Genomic DNA, 19,962 nt, shown 5'->3' on the forward strand with positions numbered 1-19,962 from the left:
AATTGTCTGTTAACTTATGTACCGCAATCCTCTATTCTATCACTCAGTGTATTATGAGTCGCTGTGTGATTACTTTCATCTGAGGCCTCTGTGCACCAGAAGAGTTACTGCTGACATCACCCTTCTAGCCAAAGTAATCACTGGAACTTATGAAGCATCTGATATCCTTAGCAAAATCAACTTCAATGCTCCTTGTAGACAAGTCAGGAACCTTACACCATTTCGCCTTGACTCTGCCACCACAGACTTTATGAAGTTCAGTCCACTGAACAGAAGCAGCAAATCACTCTCTCATTGACTTTTGACAACTTCCAATCACTGATGAACTCCATCCACAAGCTTGCCTCTTCTCTTAAACTGCAAAGTGACTAGCTCTGATCTAATTATTGTAGTTTATTAGTATTATGTGTTTCATTATTTTTCTATTCTCTAACTGATTAATTATTACTTGTATAACTAACTTAATGCAAAATCCTCTTTTGTACTTATGATTTCAATGTTTGAATCTATATCAATGTTTATCTTCCTGTTGGATTTAATATTATTGTTATTATGTTTATTGTTCTGATCTCAGATACACTGTTAATGGTTACCTGTTGTGTATCCTGTTATTAATAAAATAAAATATAAAATAATTATTTGTTCACCGTGATTGCTATCACCGTTCCATTCGCCTTTTGTTCTCCATAATTAGAGTTACTAGTAACATAATGTTAGCACATTGCCCTTCATGACTACTAACTTATATATATAATTTTTTTAATTAGTTCAATTAAAAACTTTATCTGGGGAAACGCAGTGAAGTAGCAGGAGTGGCACATAAGAAAAGAAACAAAAGGAAGAAAACAAGTATGTTATTGTACTGTAAAAACTGCTACATATTTCGTAGCCTTGGTTATTATAGTTGATTCATTGGTGCCGATCGCTTCACTGCTTCTTGTATTCTGTCTTTGTCCTTTATTATTGTGTTCACTGTTGACACTGACAATTCTCCACAATACTTGTTAATGTTTGACCATTTTCATACATCCTTATTTTTTTAATTTTCTGATCCAAATTGACCACCTTTCATTTCTTAGTAGATTTACTAGTACCGATGTCACTTATTCTCTTAGTTGGAACCATAATAATGTTCTTTGTCATATCATCATAGTCAGCTGAAATCTGATTATTGTTGTTAGAGGTTTTACGGGCAATGGCAGCTAAAGGCCATTATGTGCCAAACAATGGTAGGAAAATCTGACTAAGTGTATGAAGCTTAGTCAGATGATTAAAAGTGCTAAATCATAAATGGCATTCATTTAAAAATCTACGACACTCAGTAAAGACATGTTTCGCAGTTAAAACGGTGTCACAGTGCCCACACATAGGACAGTGATTAACCCTCAGCAGAAAAGCATGTGTCAGATGACTGTGTCCTATGAGATGAGCTGCAACAACTTCCTCTTTACGTTCCCTACTTGGTCTTGATCACCAACCTGAGGGGACATAAATTCAAATTGAGGAAAGACAGTTGTAAAATAGATGTGCAGAAATCTGCCTTTAGTCAGCGAGTAGTTGATTGCTGGAACAAACTTTTAAAGGGAACGAATGTGTGAATTTTTTTTTTTTTTTTTTTGCTGATGTTACATAAGCTCATACACTTGCTTTCTTGCATCACATGCCTCTACTACTGCTACCTTGCAATCAAAGTACACCAAGTTCTTGTTGTAAACTGTCCATACATGTAGCAGAAATTGTCTGGGGTAATTCAAACACGTACACTGCTTCTGCTTAAACACAATGCTAAGCAAAATACAAAATAAACAAGTGATATGCAACAGAAACTGTACATTATGTTTCCATTACTGAATGAGAGAGGCAGGAGGCAGACAAATAAGACTAAACATGTTTACCCTCCCCAACATTACTGTGACCTACAATCACATGCAAACATTATTTGCAGATAATATAACATATCAATGTCGCATCTACTTTCCTATATTGTAGTAAAGGAAATGTATTATGGATAAACACAAACAACTGTATAAGGTAGAAAATGTGATGTGAAAATTAAAAATTATTTTTAAAATCCAGGCATAAAAATTGATTGCAAATGGCTGATATATTAGTAGGCCAGTATAATCAATTTGAGATTGATGAATTTGAGGTATTGCTCAAAACATCCAAGGCAGATATTGTTGGGATATCAGAGACGTGGTGTCACACAGATATAAGGAATGCGGAACTGGAATTTGAGGAATACAATGTGTATAGAAAGGATAGACAGGACAGGAGGGGAGGAGGGGTTATGCTATTAGTTAAGAAACACAAAGTCCAAGGAAGTGAAGCCAGTCGACATCGATGGACAGGGCAGTGTCGAGTCAGTTTGGTGTGACATAAGCATAGGGAAATCAAAATTGAGAGTAGGAGTGTGCTATAGGCCTAATGACTCTGATGAGTATAATAAGATATTGTACAGGAAAATAGAGTGGGCCAGTAAATCAGAGAGTCTTATAATGGGGGATTTTAATTTCCCAGATATTGACTGGAATTTGTGGGTTGTTCACTCGCACACAAGCAAGGCTTTTGTGGATTTATTGGATGATTGTTTTCTACATCAGCATGTTCGTGAGACAACAAGAGGGAGCAATACTCTTGATCTGATTATCAGTAGTGATTCTTCATGCATTAAGAATCTGCAGATAAATGAACCACTAGGTGGCAGTGATCACAGTGTGTTGAAATGGGATTTACTCAAGGAGGTAACTACCATCAGAGGTAAAGGGAAGGGTTTTTGTTTTCGTAAAGGCGACTATGATGGACTGAGACAGTATTTAAATTCTATACAGTGGGACCAACTGATGATGTTACCAACAGCAAACTCAAAATGGGAAGCATTCTTACATACCAACTAAGAAATATTTTTCAAGGTTTAGGCCTAAATGGTTGTCAGATGAACTAATGAGACATGTGGCAGAGAAGAAAAATGCATGGGATACATACAAATTAATGGGTGACATGGAAGCCTATGATAGATATAAGTTGGTCTGTAACCAAGTCACAAAGGAGATTAGGCAGGCAAAGGCAGACTACGAAAAATCCTTGGCAAAGGATGCAAAGAAAAACAGAAAAGAGTTCTTTACCTATTTAAACTCAAGAAGGAAAGGGATGAATCAGATTGGTCCACTGGATATTGATGGTTCAACAGTTGAGGATCCTGCTCAGGTGGCTAACAATCTAAACGAGTATTTTGCATCTACATTCACGCATGAGGAGTTATTCAGGAAGGAGAATGATGTAGGTAAAGTAAACATTGACAGTGAGCTGGATGATTTTGTAATAACTGAGAGGAAAGTGGAGGAGAGATTGTTGAGGATAAATATAAAAAAGGCACCCGGGGTGGATGGGATCTATCCAGTTATATTAAAGGAGGCAGCAAAGGAAGTAAGCAAACCCCTAGCCATAATTATGAGAGCTTCCTTGGACTCAGGGGAGGTACCCATAGACTGGAGATGTGCAAATGTAACCCCAATTCACAAAGGAGGATCAAAGACTGACACAAGTAATTATAGACCTGTTAGTTTAACTTCTGTTCCAGGTAAATTAATGGAGGCACTGGTTAAAGAAGCACTGCAGGATCATCTAGACAAGAATTCAGTTATAGCTCAGACGCAGCATGGTTTTGTTAAGGGCAGGTCTTGCCTGACCAATTTGATTGGATACTATGATGTAGTCACAAAAGAACTGGATGCAGAGAATAACTTTGATATTATATATTTGGATCTTAAAAAGGCTTTTGATACTGTTGCACATGGAAGACTGCTGCACAAATTGGAGCAGTGTGGCATTGGAGGCAAATTGCTGCTATGGATAAGGGGATGGTTGAGTGGTAATCAATGGACACTGCTCAACGTGGACTAATGTTATTAGTGGAGTTCCTCAGGGTTCAGTGTTGGGTCCATTGTGGTTTTCGGTGTTTATGAATAATATTGATGATGGGATATCAAGTTTAATGTCCAAGTTTGCAGATGATACAAAGGTTGGCAGGGTTGTTAAGGACACCACTGACGCTATGCTGCTGCAACAGGATCTGGAAAGGTTGAACACATGGGCTGAGAGGTGGCAAATGAAGTTTAACATTGACAAATGTAAAGTACTACATGTTGGAAACAGTAACCCCAGAGCAATGTATCAACTCTGCAGTACTACACTGACAGTGGTGGAGAATGAAAAAGGACCTGGGGGTAATTGTGCAGGCAGATATGAAGTTCTCTGAGCAGTGCAGACGAGCTGCAAGAGTAGCTCATGGTGTCTTGTCAATGATATACAGGAATTTTTCTAGCAGGGATAAGGAGGTGATTATTCCCTTGTATAAGGCAATGGTTAGGCCACATCTTGAGTACTGTATACAGGTCTGGAGGCCTCATTTCAAGAAAGATGTAGAGCTGCTGGAACGGGTACAGAGAAGGGCAACAAGATTAGTGAATGGAATAAAGGGTTGCTCTTATGAAGAAAGGCTTAAGTTTTGCAAATTACAGAGTCTGGAGACTAGGCACCGGCGAGGTGATCTGATAGAGGTGTATAAGGTTTTGAATGGTTTGAGCATGCTCAATGCCAATGGGATTCTTCATCTTGCTCAGAATAATCAGCTCAGAGGGCATAAATTCAAATTGAGGAAGGACGGATGTCGGACAGATGTGCGGAAATTTGCCTTTGGCCAGCGGGTGGTTGGTTGGTGGAACCGACTTCCATCACTTGTTGAAGTTGATAGCCTAAACAAATTTAAGGCTCAACTGGACAGGTATTTCGAGCGAACGGAGGGGTGAAATGGGAGTGGTGTTTTTTTTTTTTTTTTTGGCTGATGCTGAATAAGCTTGCTTTCTTGCATCATATGCCTCTACTAATGCTAATCAATGGCAAGATATGTAAGCTCCTTGATATATGAATTATAAACCATTAAAAGAACTTGCATCCAATATTTAGAATACTTCACTAATTGCTTGTAGATATTGATGCTCAAAAGTGTATTTCAAATAATACATGAAGCTAAGTGTTGCATAGGAAGTACATCATTTGCAGAGGTATATGCCATTCCCATGAACTCTTCAGTGTCAGTCATGTTTCTTATACATACAGTAAGTTCCCCACAGAAATGTTAAAAAAAAAGTCAATTTCTGAACCAACAATGATAAAAATATTACTATTAATATCATCTAGTTATAAATCAACCAGGGAAGAGACTATTTAATTACCTACTATAGAATGTTTCACTGAATTTAAATTGAATGATGAACTGCACAGCAAATAAAGGAATTTAGTACAGTATATGTAAGAAGTACACTATAAATAAAATACAATGCACATAATCAGTTGCCGAGATTGATGTGCCAGGAGCTAGAAGACCATTTCAAGTTTTTTTTTTTTTTAAGGCGATATCTAATGGCACCATCGTCTGACAATAATAAACAAATATCCAGTCATTTTATTTATTATACATTTTAATCTCGCCCAATTTTAACTGTAATTGTTGTAAATGGTATAACGTTAATCTAACTTCTATCAATTTATTTCTCTATATTCTATTTTTAAATTTTATATTTGAAATTAATAAAATTAAAAAGAAATAAAATAAATTTTATTTCTAGAGCACAAAGCCCTGTTACCCTTCTAAGTGCTGGGGTCTAGGTAACCCCATACAAATGCAATTTTAAAAATCTGCAAGAAATAATTCAGAATTGTTCAGTTTCTGATTCGACCTTTATTTTCAATTTTTTCTGAACATATGTGAAAGAAGTTTTTTTTTTACTGTTAAAAATCTATATTTTTAATTTTTGAAAGTTAGGTCTACGCAAATCAAAAAACCTGCGCCCTTCAAAAAAAAAAAAAATGTACGCAACTGGATGCCAGCCTGTCAATAACAGGGACACCATTACATGAAATGTGAAGCATGCATGTCAACAGTTTGATTCTAGGCAACAATTCAATGTCACATATTTGGCTAAAACTGGCCAAATATGTGACATTACTAACTGGAATAAAGAATGTCAATAAAGCCAACTTCCAAAGTATGCATTAATTCACAGATTTCTAGAATTATAAGCAGACAAATATAAAAAAATAAAAAAAAAAAGGGGAAAAAAAAACAGGTTTCTGCTGTGTGGACAGAATATATTATGAGCACAAATTTCTGAAATATTGTCTTGAGGTCAAACCCATGTAACTGTTCGTGATAAAAAATATCAGTTTCCACAAAATAAAACTACAGGCATAACAGAAATTAATGAGAAAATTAAAGTAAAAGGGGAAGGAGAGATATGTATTAGACATAGTTTATAATTATATAAACTGTTAGATTATAAACTAAATGTTTAATACATGTCTCCCCCTTTCTTTCGTTTCGATATTATTATCCACTATGCTTAATTTTCTTAATGACTTAATTCCAAACTATTTACATCTCATAGTTTTAAACTAAACCTCGATGGCATGTATTTTATATCCAAAATAGCGATGAAGGTTTTCCATTGTCACCTATATTGAAACCTTGATAACTGGTCCCTGAAAAGTGACACCAAGGTTGCAAGTCATGTGGCAATCTTTTTGCTTAGTATTATTTCATTTTGTATTATATGATTTTTTTCACTATGCTCACTCTTCATTACTTTTCTAGTTCTCTTCGCTCTTCTATTTCTTTCTTCTCCCCATCAATCTTATCCTTATCACCCCCCCCCCAATAATGCTGGTGTCCCCCAAGGTTCAGTTCTTTCCCCCCACTCTTTTAAGATTTCCATTGACTGGAAATCCTATCCATAGTTTTGCCGATGATAGCACATTGCATTCCACTTTCCATTTTGAGAAACCTCGTCCTGCTCAATCAGCTTCAGTTCTCGAAAATCTGCTGCCAATTCCTTAAATGCCGATCTTCAGGTAATTCTCCAGTGGGGCAAAGACAACTTAGTTGATTTCAACCCTTCTAAAACTCAGTCTTGTCTTATATCTCGCAAAAAGGATTCTTCTGCTCCTATGCTTATCTTTAGTGACACTCAGTTTCTAGGCATATGATATATCTCTTTTTGGGATTACCCTGACTTCTAATCTCTCTTGGCACAAGCACATTAAAAATATTGCTTCTTCTCTTTCGCTCTCGGCGTTACTTTTCTTCCAAACAGCTGTTCACTCTGTACAAATCGCAAATCTGCCCTACCATGGAATATTGTTCCCACATCTGGGGTGGTGGCCCCAAAACCTCTCTCAGGCTTCTTGATTCCATTCAGAAGAGGACAGTTAGGTTAATTAATGATTCATCTTTAACAAAGTCTCTCCACTCGCTGTCTCAGACATACTGTTTCTGCTGCATGCCTCTTCAACAGATACTTCCATGGGCACTGTTCTTCTGAATTGGCTTCTATAATTCCCGCTCTCTCTTTCAAAACAGTCCGAACACGTGCTGCCACCAGCCAACATCCATTTACTGTCCAACTCCCAAAACCAAATTTTCATCTTCCTCGTTTATTCATTCAACTGCCGTTTTCTGGAACAACCTTCCTTCATACGTATTTCCTGAAAATTACAGTCTATAGAAGTTCAAGTCCAATGTCAACAAATATCTTCTTTCGTCTTCTCAACCTCCAACCCTGTAAATAAAGTACTGCAGGATCATCTAGACAAGACCGCAGTTATAGTTAAGACACAGCATGAGTTTAAGGGGAAGTCTTGTCTGGCCAATTTGATTGGATATTATGATGTGGTCACAAAGGAACTGGATGCAAAAAATAATTTTGATATCATATACAACAGAGCATCAGTTATCTGGAATAACTGATGTCAGACCTCTTCCACATAATCGATTACGATTACATTAAATAATTAAGATTAATTAAATTAAAAAAATTATAAACCAGTCTAGGAAAACAGAAACATCCATCCAGGCATTTTTATACAAAATAGGAAATTCAGAAAGATTTTAAATGCTCTCGGTTGTTTTGACTTACCGATAAAGAGCATGGACAATCTGTACGTCCCACTAGCATTTGCACACAGCAATTGTAACTTGCTTTTTTCTTATCTTAAAACCTGGTGGCGGCATTTCTCTTTTAGTGGCTAGGGTTTTTCTCAGTAATGCTTTCCATAAAAAGCCCATATCATCAACATTATATACATTTTCTTTCTTACAATTTATTATAACTGAAGCAAACTTACTTTTCACAGGACACCGCTGCTGATTCATCTGCAGAAAATTTCTTGCCTTGAATATCTAGTTCACGTATACGGTGTCTCAGTTTAAAGTTTTCAGCCAACCTGCACTTGACTTAATTTTCATCACCTCTTAATTTTTGATTAAATTCAATGCTTTTTAAGACAACATTAGCATAGGCACATGATGCAAGAAAGCAAGCTTATGCAGCATCGGTCAAAAAAAAAAAAAAAAAAATACTCTCCCATTTCACCCCTCCATTCATTCCAAATACCTGTCCAGCCCAGCCTTAAATTTATTTAGGCTAACAACTTCCACAACAAAGGATGGAAGTCTGTTCCACCAACCAACTACCAGCTGGCTAAAGGCAAACTTCTGCACATCTATCCTACATCTGTCTTTCCTCAATTTGAATTTATGCCCTCTCAGGTGATTATTCTGAGCAAGAGGAAGAATCCCATCAGCATTGAGCATGCTCAAACCATTCAAGGCTTTATACACCTCAATAAGATCACCTCGCAGGTGCCTAGTCTCCAGACACTGACCATTGAGTCAGACACTGGTTCACCCAAACTTCGGTTCTGAAGAAACCACAAATAAAGTTCACTCTGTAAAGTGGCATTTTCAGGTTTTGACAGTCTTTTTCCTGCTAGATCCTCCTTCACTATTCATAATCAACACAAATTCTGTTATATCTTTGGAATTTTTATTGATGTCGTAAATTGTTGAAATCCCCATATTAACTCTTTGGAGAGATTTTCTAAATTTTCACCTTTTTTTAATTCTATTAATAATTTCCATTTTTGTTGAAATATTAAAACTATGCATTTTCATTTCATTTACATTTTAGTGTTAAAAATTAAGAAAAATAATAAATCTCACAGTTTTGGGCCAATATATTATTCTTACCGAATCCGGAGCTAAATTAATCTGAAATTCACTCATGGTTTCCTAGGAAACCGAGTAGTCTTTGTGACATTTTTCTAAAGCACATTTCTGAATGTCACAACCATAAAATAAAAACACAATTTGCCACTTTCGGTTTATTGGGCTTTTTGTTTGTACAATCTGTTACAAACAGGTAGTACACTATCTTTCACTTATTAGAATGAAAATTCAATTTGCAAATGTGATCACTATAACTAGCACTTATTGCATTAACAAAAAAATAAAAATAAAAAAATTTTCCGCCTTTCAGATTATTCCAGTTAACTGACATTCATTCTATTGTACTTGGATTTTAGGAAAACTTTTCATACTGTTGCACATGGAAGACTACTCTGCAAATTGGAGCAGTATGGCATTAAGGGCAAATTGCTGCTGCTGGATAATTGGATTGAGTGGGAGAAGACAGAACAGTAATCAATGGACACTGCTCTTTGTGGACTAATGTTATTAGTTAAGTCCCCCAGGGTTAAATGTTGGGCCCATTGTTGTTTTCTATATTTATCAATGATATCAATGAAGGTATATTAAGGCTTAATGTCCAAGTTCGCAGATGATACAAAGGTTGGCAGAGTTGCTAATGAGAGAATGCTACCGAAACACAATGTAGAAAAGTTGGGAAGATGGGCTGAGAGATGGCGACTGAAGTTTTAATCTTGACAAATGCAAAGTACTGCAAATGGGTAGCAGCAACCCCAGAGTAACATACCAACTGTGCAGTATGTTACTCAGGGTAATGGAGAACGAAAAAGACCTGGGAGTAATCATGCAGTCAGATATAGAGCAAATGGATCAGTGAAATGGGAAGGCTTTTTTTTTTTTTTTTTTGTGGCTGATGCTGTATAAGCTTGCTTCCTTGCATCATATGCCTCTACTAATGTTAATAACATAGCCTCAACAATGATCCCTGCATACACATTACTCAGTCACCCTCCAGTCACACCTCCATCTCGGTTTTCACCTCGCTGTCACCTTTAGTATGTTAGGTGCCATATTTCAGGACTTTCACATGGGGGTTATTATACCCATGGTTACTATCAGTCCCACCATTGTGAAGGTGCAAATAGAGGATTTGGTTATTGCAGATCGACCGGACTTCGCCAAAATTAAGTCCACTTGACTTGAGTGCCACTAGAATATCAATCAAGTTGATTGTTGGAATAGTCTTCCATCTGTTTTGGAAGTGGATGGTTTGAATAAATTCAGGGAAGAAGTAGATAAATTGTTGGAGGATAATGACGGGTAATGTGTATGTGTGTTTTACTGATGCTATATAAGCTTGCTTTCTTGCATCATTTGCCGCCACCACAACTACTACTACCAGGGACGGACTGGCCATAAGACTTACTAGGGAAACCCCTGTAGGCTGGAGACTGACAGCGGGCAGTGTGATTTTGGTCATATACACTAGTATGAGGCCAATACAAGTTTTCCCCTGTAAAAAGTTTTGATCGTCTGCCTCTGAATACTACGATACTCAAGAACTGACTTTTAAATCAATAAATAATATATAATGGATAAGTCTACAATAAGGCAATATACTTCTCCATTGGAGCAGTGCCTTTTATTTAGATTAGTGCAATACCAAAGCAACCTTGTGGCAAAATGCTTCCACTATATGAGACTGATACACTAAGCAACAAACTCAATTTTTGCATAACTATATACAGAAAGAGGCGATGCTTAACATAAACAATGATTTTAATAAATAAATGAAAATGATAAAAATTATGCACTAGAAAAGAATATTTTGTGAATGTTGTTTTGAAAGCATATTTTATTTATAAGAAATACCACACAGAAATACAGTTATAGCAGATAGAATATGTTACTTTTTTGTATATTAATACATCAATTTTGTTTTTAATGCTTAAATTTTTCCCTGAATTAATAAATAAATTCAACTTTAGTACAATCAAAAATGTGGGGTATGCCAACTATTTCAGAGATAATTCCAGGATAGGTGCACACAAGTGGGCTGTATTATCCAGAACAGGGGTTCAATTCCAAGACTATCGCCAATCCCGAGACACATACATACCATGCCTTTCTAGAGAGAAACTATCTCCATACCTTTCTACCTTAGATTGGGATACATTAAATCATATGCAAAAAAAAGTTTATACAGCAATGCTTTATTGTTAAAACATTTGACATTACCGAATATATTTACTTGTATTATAGAAATCCTTTAAAATACGTAAAAGTATGTGGAAGCAGCAAAGATACTGGCGTTTTTCCATTAATATTATTTTTCACACTTTTCTGCTTTCACCTGTTCCCTCTCAATTATATTCATATTAAGAAAATTTGTGAAATTGGCACAATTCAGTTATATTCAACCTAACTTGCAATTCTGCTTCCACCCAGCTGACAGCTATTCTGTTCCAGTCCTTGCTCTTTACACTATATAATTAAAAACTTTCTGGATAGGCATTTTTTTTCTGGAATAGACATAGAAAGAAACACTTTTCTTTGGCTAACCTGAAGTTTGGTTCTTCTGAAATAAGGGAACCACAATCGAAGCCTGAAATATTCATGATATAAAGCATCAACATAGATTCCAATTTGTAATATTTCCTGAATATAGCATAACTGATCCCATGTCATGCCCAATTCTTTATTTTGCTTCAAAGACAAATATTTTACTTTTTTAAAATGTCATTGCTATAATCATAGTTTTCTTTCAAATACATTATGCATCTTGTAAGAGTAGTAGTTGTTGCATCAGCAACTGTGGCTATAATGTACAGGTGAGCAGTGACTTCAACTGGTAGTGAAATATTAAGAAAAAAAAAAATCCATCTTGTAAGGAAACAACTGGCTTCAAATACGAATTTTTCGCTCTTTTCTTAAGAATGGATCACACGTTGCTGCCAAAGAATTGATCTACAAATTGATCTATAATGCCATCAATGTCTAAGGATAGGCATAAGTCACTCTCCAATGCACGAACAGCATTATCAAACAAAGGCAGGACATTGTGCACCAAAAACAAGTAACACTACGGTAAGTTGCATTCATCTTTTTCATCATTTTGCCAAAGTATGGAACTTAAGTTTTTTGTTTTGGCTGAAAAATTTCCAAATTTCTAATCAAAGACATCAAAAGCTGATGTTGTTGGGATATCACAGACATGGTGTCATGCAGAGATAAGGAATGCAGAATTGGAAATCGGGAGTGAAATGTGTACAAAAAGGACAGACAGGGAGGAGGGGTCATGCTGTTAAGAAACAAATTCAAAGGAAGTGCAACTAGTTCACATGGTGGACAGTGCAATATTGAGTCAATTTGGTGTGACATAAGGACTGGGAAAACCAAGTTTAGAGTAGGAGAATGACATAAGCCTAATGACTCTGATGAGTATAATGAACAACTGTACAGGGAAAAAGAGTGGGCCAGTAAATCAGATTGTCTTATAATGTGGGATTTCAACTTCCCAGACATAGACTGGAAAGTGTGGGTTGGTCACTCACACACTAGCAAGATTTTTGTGAATTTATTGAATGACTTTTCTACAGCAGCATGTTCAAGAGGTACCCAGAGGGAGTAATACTCTTGATCTGATTATCAGCAGTGATTCTTCATTCATTTAGAATCTGCAGATAAAGGAACCACTAGGTGGTAGTGATTTACTTAAAGATGTAACTACCATCAGGGGTAAAGGGAAGGGATTTTGCTTTCATATAGTGGCCTAATAGATTTTTAAAATTTTATAGAGTGGGACCAACTGATGATGTGACCAACAGCAAATTTTAAATGGGAAGCATTCAAGGAATTAATCTTGGAAGCTACTATGCTTTTCATGCCAACTAAGAAATACCATTCAAGGTTTAGGTCTAAATGGAAGTAAGATGATCTAATGATTCTCGTGGCAGAGAAGAAAAATGCTTGGGGAGCATATAAATTATCAGGAGACACAGATGACTATGGTAGATATAAGATAGTCTGTAATCAAATCACAAAGGGAATTAGGCAAGCAAATACAGATTATGAGAAATTTTTTGCAAACAATGCAAAGAAAAACAGTAAAGACTTCTTTATTTATGTAAACTAAAAGGAAGAGGATAAATCAGATTGGTCCACTTGACATTGATGGTTTGATTGTTGATGAAACTGCTGAGGTAGCAGACAAACAATGAGTATTTTGCATCTACACATGAGGTCTGTTGGGAAGTGGAGGACAGAAGCTTATCAAACTCTGGGTAGGAGCTAAATGATTTTGTAATAACTGAGAGTAAAGTGGAGGAGAAATTGTTGAAATAAAACATAAGGCACCTGGGTTGGTTGGAATCTATCCAGTTATATTAAGTGAAAAGCAAAGGAAGTAAGAAACCCCTTAGCCATAATTATGAACACTTCCTTGGACTCAGGGGAGGACCCCATGGAGTGGAGATACAAATGTGTCCCCAATTCACAAAAGGGGGATCAAAGGGTGACACGAGTAATTATATGGCTCTTATTCTAACTACTGTTCCAGATAAAATAACGGAGTCACTTTTTAAGGAAGCAATGCAGGATCATCTGGACAAGACTGCAGTTATAGTTCAGAGACAGTATGGGTTTGTTAGGGGGAAGTCTTGTTTGAAAAATTTGATGGGATACTATAATGTCATCACAAAAGTGGAAGCAAAAATAATTTTGTTATCATATACTTCAATTTCAGTAAAGCTTATGATCCTGAGGCACATGGAAGACTACTGTACAAATTGGAGCAGTATGGCATTAAGGGCAAGTTGCTACAATGGATAAAAGGATGGTTGAGTGGGAGAAGCAAGAGTGGTTATCAATGGACACTGCTTTTAGCATTAGCAAGGGCACATAATACAAGAAAGCAAGCTTATATAGCATCAGCCAGAAAAAAAAAAAAAAACACACCCTTCTCATTTCACCCATCCACTCGCTCCAAATGTTTGTCTAGTTTTGTGGACTAATGTTATTAGTGGAGTCCCCCAGGGTTCGGTGTTAGGCCCATTGTTGTTTTTGGTATTTATCAATGATATTGATGAAGGTATATCTAGGTTAATGTCTAAGTTTGCAGACAATACAAAGGTTGACATGGTTGTTAATGACAGTACGCTACTACAACAGGATCTGGAAAAGTGCAGCAGATGGGCTGAGAGGTGGCAACTGATGTTTAACATTGAAAAATGTAAAGTACTGCATATGGGTAGCAGTAATCTCAGAATAATGTAGCAACTGGGTGGTACTACACTCAGGGTAGTGGAGAATTAAAAGGACCTGGGGGTAATTGTGCAGTCAGATATGAAGCTTTCTGAGCAATGCAGAGAGGCTGAAAGAGTAGGAGGCTGCAATGGTGTCTTGTAAATGATATATAGGAATTGTGCCAGCAGGGATAAGGAGGTGATTATCCCTTGTATAAAGCAATGGTCAGGCATACACAACTTGAGTACTGCATACAGGTCTGGAGGTCTCAATTTAGGAAAGATGGAGATTTGCTGGAACAAATACAGAGAATGGCAACAAGATTGGTGAGTGGAACAAAGGGTTGGTGTTACCAAGATAGGCTTAAGTTCTACAAATTGCAGCTTCTGGAGACTAGGCACCTCTGGGGTGATCAAAGTGAGGTGTATAAGGCCTTGAATAGTTTGAGCAAGCTAATGGGATTCTTCCTCTTACTCAGATTACTCACTTAAGGGGGATAAATTCAAATTGAGGAAAGACAACTATAGAATAGATGCGCAGAAATTTGCTTTTAGCCAGCGGGTGGTTGACAGTTGGAACAAATTTCCGTCTGTTGTAATGGAGGTCAACAACTTAATATTCAAGGCAGAACTAAACAAGGTGCCTCCATAGCTATGTGGGCAGTAGAAGCAGTGCTTAGCACATGCTTCTTGTTTGATTAGACCGGGGTTCGAGCCAGTGCCCACCAAATACGGAGGATGTGGAAAGGTCAGGGGATGACCACAGCATATCCCCGGAGAAATACGGCCTTAGTTGCTAATTCTCCAAAAAAACCAAACACAACACAGAACTAGACAAACATTTGGACTGAATTGATGGGTGAAATGGGAGGTTTTTTTTCTTTTTTTGGCTGAGGAAAGACAAATGTAGAAGTTTGCTTTCTTGCATCATATGCCTCTACTAATGCTAAATTGTCTCGGAACAATTATTTTTTCCCTTTGGATCTAAAGTAAGCTCTAAGAGATGGCAAGTTATGTGCAATATGCTGAACAACTAACAGAAGAGACAGTCACTTTGTTGACACAGATGTAATACATCTTTATGCTCAATACCAACAAACTCACAAAAAAGTGAGTTAGTTGATTCATTCATTTTGCAGATGAACCAAACTTGCTGAATACTTTCAGGACAAGACACTCAATACTGTTTTTTGCTTTGACCACAAGCCTCACTTCTTTCTGCAATCTTGTGAATACAGAATTACACATTCCATAGCTGACCAATGCATTGTTGGCACTTATGTTTCACAGGGAAAATTAATTACTTTGAAAAATTTTTTTTCTGATACAAACAAAAAGAATCAAGTGATGTTTCATTAGGATCCTTGTAAAAATCTAATATCGTCCAGCATATGCCATTTTCTGCCCTAAAGTACTGGACTGCACATAAGTTTTTATATTCCTTACATTAGAAGCACCAGAAGAGACAGAAAAACAGCGACACTCCTTCATAAGACCAACAGTATGTTGATCAGCAAATGAACCTAGCATTTTTAGTGCGATAGTCATAACTTTAGTACATCCACAAGAAAACTTGTTAGCTTTATTACTGTCTTCGAAAATCTTATGAACGAGCTTATGAACAGCCAAAACTATTGTAACTCAAACCATGCTTTACATTACGAAATACTGGTAGGAGCTCCACTTTCATTACAATATACTCTTCAAAAAATCTTTCTTTACAAAAAAAAAAAAAAATTAATTGAATGAGTTTGACTTACAGGATTAGCCTTTTCTTAATGCTTTTTTGCTATTCATATGTGTCTGCACATCTACTAAGCCTTCATATTTTACAGAAAATACTAAACAAAACCAATTGCATCAACCATTGTGTTGATGCTCCTCAGCAAGCTAGTCTTTAAATCTCTCATTATGCTCCCACTTGTCATTGTAAACACAGTCTTTCATTATCTTTGATGGTATGTTTGCGGAGCTGACATTCGACTCGTGTTCATAACTTTAACAACTTTTTTTTTTTTTTCAGTGAAAATGAAAAAGGGATAAAAGAAATATTTTTTAACAAGCTAAAACTCATAGACAACTCTACATTATAGCCTGTTTACAGACACTTACTTTGGAACTTAACTGGGCAGCAAGTTTAAAATTACAATTTAACTAAAAGAGGCAACCCTTTCCTCATGGAATACAATGTACAAAATTCTCACTACTGCATAATGTTTATTTTGCAGTGGGGAAACACAGGCAATCTTTTATAACTCAGATGAATTTCAGCACTGGAGTGAAAGAAAAAATTTGGCTGGTGGTTTTATCTTGAATTCCAGGGCATTCTACGTTCTGGGTATGACCCATCTGGGATCCTGGACAGAGTTCAATTCCAAGGGTGCCCTGGCTAGGAATTGAACCCTGTTTCTTTTTGGTACATAAATTTCTGTACCAAATTTTTTGTCAAACCTATTCAATTCAAATGAGACTTGCATAGCTCTAATAACAAGGAAAGTCAACCTAAGATATGATTTATTTATAGTGAAATTCGTTGTAACAGGATTTTACTGTTTAATGAAAAGAAAAATTTTATGAAAGTATTTATATTTAAAACAAACTAAAATATGAAGAGAAGAGTTCAAATCAAACCAACAAATAACATCAAACAAACTTTAACTGGATAAACTGGTAATAACTATAAATTTTGACAGATGTAAAAGTCCTTTTCCAATCCTATCATTATTGAACCAAGTAGAAAGGTCCTGTTGTACTGCCATTTCACAACACAGTCTTCATTTCTCTTAGAGCATAGAAATATTTTATAAATTGTCAGAATTAGAATTTACATTTTACTGTAATTTATTTAACTTTTCCCTTTTTATCTTTATTCTTTTTTACTTTGTCTTCCACTCCATCTATGGATTTTTTTTTCCCTGAACTGCTTGTTATTTCATCTTCTTTTAACCATGTTCTTGCATCATCCAAATTAATATCCTTTTGCTATTAGTGAAAGACATTTTAATATACTTTCTCTGAACCTTTTCAATGCTTATAAAACTCAGTCAGGTCTTTTATCTAGAAAAAAGGATTCTTTTGCTCCTGTGCTTATCTTTGATGACACTCAGATTTCTAATCAAGATCATATCTCTACTGGGGTTTACCCTGACTTCTAATCTCCCTTGGCATAAGCATACTACAAATATTGCTTCCTCTGCATCTAAAAAACTGGGTTTTCTCTTTTGCTCTCAGTGTTAATTTTCTTCTAAACAGCTGTTCACTCTGCACAAATCACAAATCTGCCCTACCATGGAATATTGTTCCCATATCCGGGGCAGTGCCCCCAAAATCTCTCGCTTCTAGATTCCATTTAAAAGAGGGAGTTAGGCTAATTAATGACTCATTTCTAATAGTCACTCCACTCTGTCACATAGATGTTCTGTTTCTGCTGCATGCCTTTTATATAGATACTTCCAAGGGCACTATTCTTCTGAATCAACTTCTATAATTCTAACTGTCTCTTCCAAAGCAGTCCAAAACACATATCGCAACCAGTCAACATCCTTTTACTGTCCAACTTCAAACTCGCAGAACTCACTTTTCGTCTTCCTCGTTTATTCATTCAACTTCTATTTTCTGAAACAACCTTCCTTCATATGCATTTCCTGAAAATACCGCATATACTTCCCTCATATGTATTTTCAGGAAATGGTATTTTCATACGCATACTATAGGTATTCGTATGCGTATGAAATACGAAGCCTAAATACTATAGGTTCTAATACCTCTCGTGCTTGGGGTTCCTATAGGTATTCGTATGCGTATGAAATACGAAGCCTAAATACTATAGGTTCTAATACCTCTCGTGCTTGGGGTTCTCATAAAAACAAACCCAAACTAAACAAGACATTTTGACCCATTTTATCTTTAAATCTATCTAAACAAAAACGATTTAATTTAAGTCTCTTTCATGCAGTTGCAGTTAGTACTGTACTCCTGTTTTACTTCATTCCAACTTAGAGGAGATGCAAATTGCATATTTCATTTTATAATTTTTAATGTTGGCCACCGTATTTTCTCCTATCAGAATTGTACCAACAAAAAAAAAAACAAAAAACTCTTAAAACTGATTTCTTCAATATGAAGTTTACAGCTGAGTAGAGCTTTGATTTACAGAATGTATGGAGGCTACGACACTGGAAGGTAAGAAAAAAAAAGGCACGTGTTCAAATTTTATCAGCACTACCGTAACAAAAATACCTCAATGTTTTCATTTGCATTTAATTTTTCTTTTCTCCTTTTAAATAATTTTAATTCTTAAACAAAGTGATGTGAAAATACTCTAAAAGAAGTTTGAAACCAAAATCATTGAATACAGTACTTGCTTAAGAAAAATCTCCATCCTGAATAAATACAATTATACATAAAACAAGGGCAGTCACAGGATATGAATTAGTGAAGATTTACTGTATGATGTAATAATTGTAATGAATTCGAAATCTGATTCCTTGATTTAAATGAGGAAGGAAAAATAAATTTCCTCCTTTCTGAGCACAGAGAAGGATATTTTATTTTCCCTTTCAATTACCATTCTTAAATAAAATAAAAAAAAAAAAAAAAAATTGGTATTCAGTATAAAGTGTTAAATGAATACACAATTTCTAATATGTGTGTGAAAAACCTGTTCAGAAACAATCAAAATGAAAGAGACGTTATGAAAACGTCCCTTTCATTTTGATTTCAAAAGAATTACTTAAGAACAAATTTATCGTACACGGAAAGTAAAACATGAAGATGCATGTACTCACTCGCTCGTTCTCTCCCCTCCCTTCCTCGTGCTGGCACCCGACGCCATCGCCCTGTTCGCACACCTTGATACGCTGGGTAAAACCAGGTAATGCAGTTTCTTAAAATATTCAATAATAATAATAATAATAATTCTTAATCGTTACCTACCAGTAAGTTCTGAGAAACCTTGCCAAGTCTCTCAGAAGACTAATTGTTGCCTACCGAGAATCCCGTCCAAAGATAACCGAATTTCATCCTCCTCCCTATAAGGAGGGTACTAATCTTTCTTCCCAATGAATTTTTTTCCCCGTACTACAACAGTATTTCTTAGGGAGTAAGAAAAGGATCGCTAGGTGCAGCTCAGTGATTAGTTTTACTTTGTACTTAATTTAAATTATAGGCGATTAAAAAATAAAACACACATTTCGACTACTTGTTTCCACATTTTTGAGATGTATTCCATAAATATCAAAATAGGGAAACAAAGTTACCAGAATTTGTATTTTGAGAACTGATGATGCAATACCGTAATATAATGACTATAAACACATAATGATATATTTTGGACAAGTCTGCGATAATATTCTCATTTCATCATTTCGACAGTAATTTACGTATGGTGTTAAACTGAAAGATGATTCAATAATTGTAATGGAATTCAAAAAACTAAGAGTCCCGAGCTTCATATTGTTACATTTAATGTTCTAATTAAATATATACTAATCCATAATGGTCGTAAATGCGATGGGGAAAATAAATTCAATTTTCTTTCCGCATATAGCTGACTCATAAAACGCAAATCTTATAGTAGAAAATCCGGAAAATGCCAGGTCTCCGGTAAATATGTACACCGGTTTCATATACAGATTTTTATTTAAAAGGAAATAATCAAGGTTAATAACAGACAAG

At 35.8% G+C, this 19,962-nt stretch overlaps 1 protein-coding gene across 2 annotated transcripts in view; it reads right to left on the reverse strand.

Moving 5' to 3' along the window:
• Window positions 1-19,962, reverse strand: part of LOC150088142 (non-selective voltage-gated ion channel VDAC2-like) — a 140,869-nt gene that overhangs the window by 120,660 nt on the left and 247 nt on the right. The window lies entirely within an intron of this gene.

Source organism: Mastigoproctus giganteus, chromosome 3 (assembly GCF_048544385.1).
Source record: "Mastigoproctus giganteus isolate SK-2022 chromosome 3, ASM4854438v1, whole genome shotgun sequence".
NCBI classification, from domain to species: Eukaryota; Metazoa; Arthropoda; class Arachnida; order Uropygi; family Thelyphonidae; genus Mastigoproctus; species Mastigoproctus giganteus.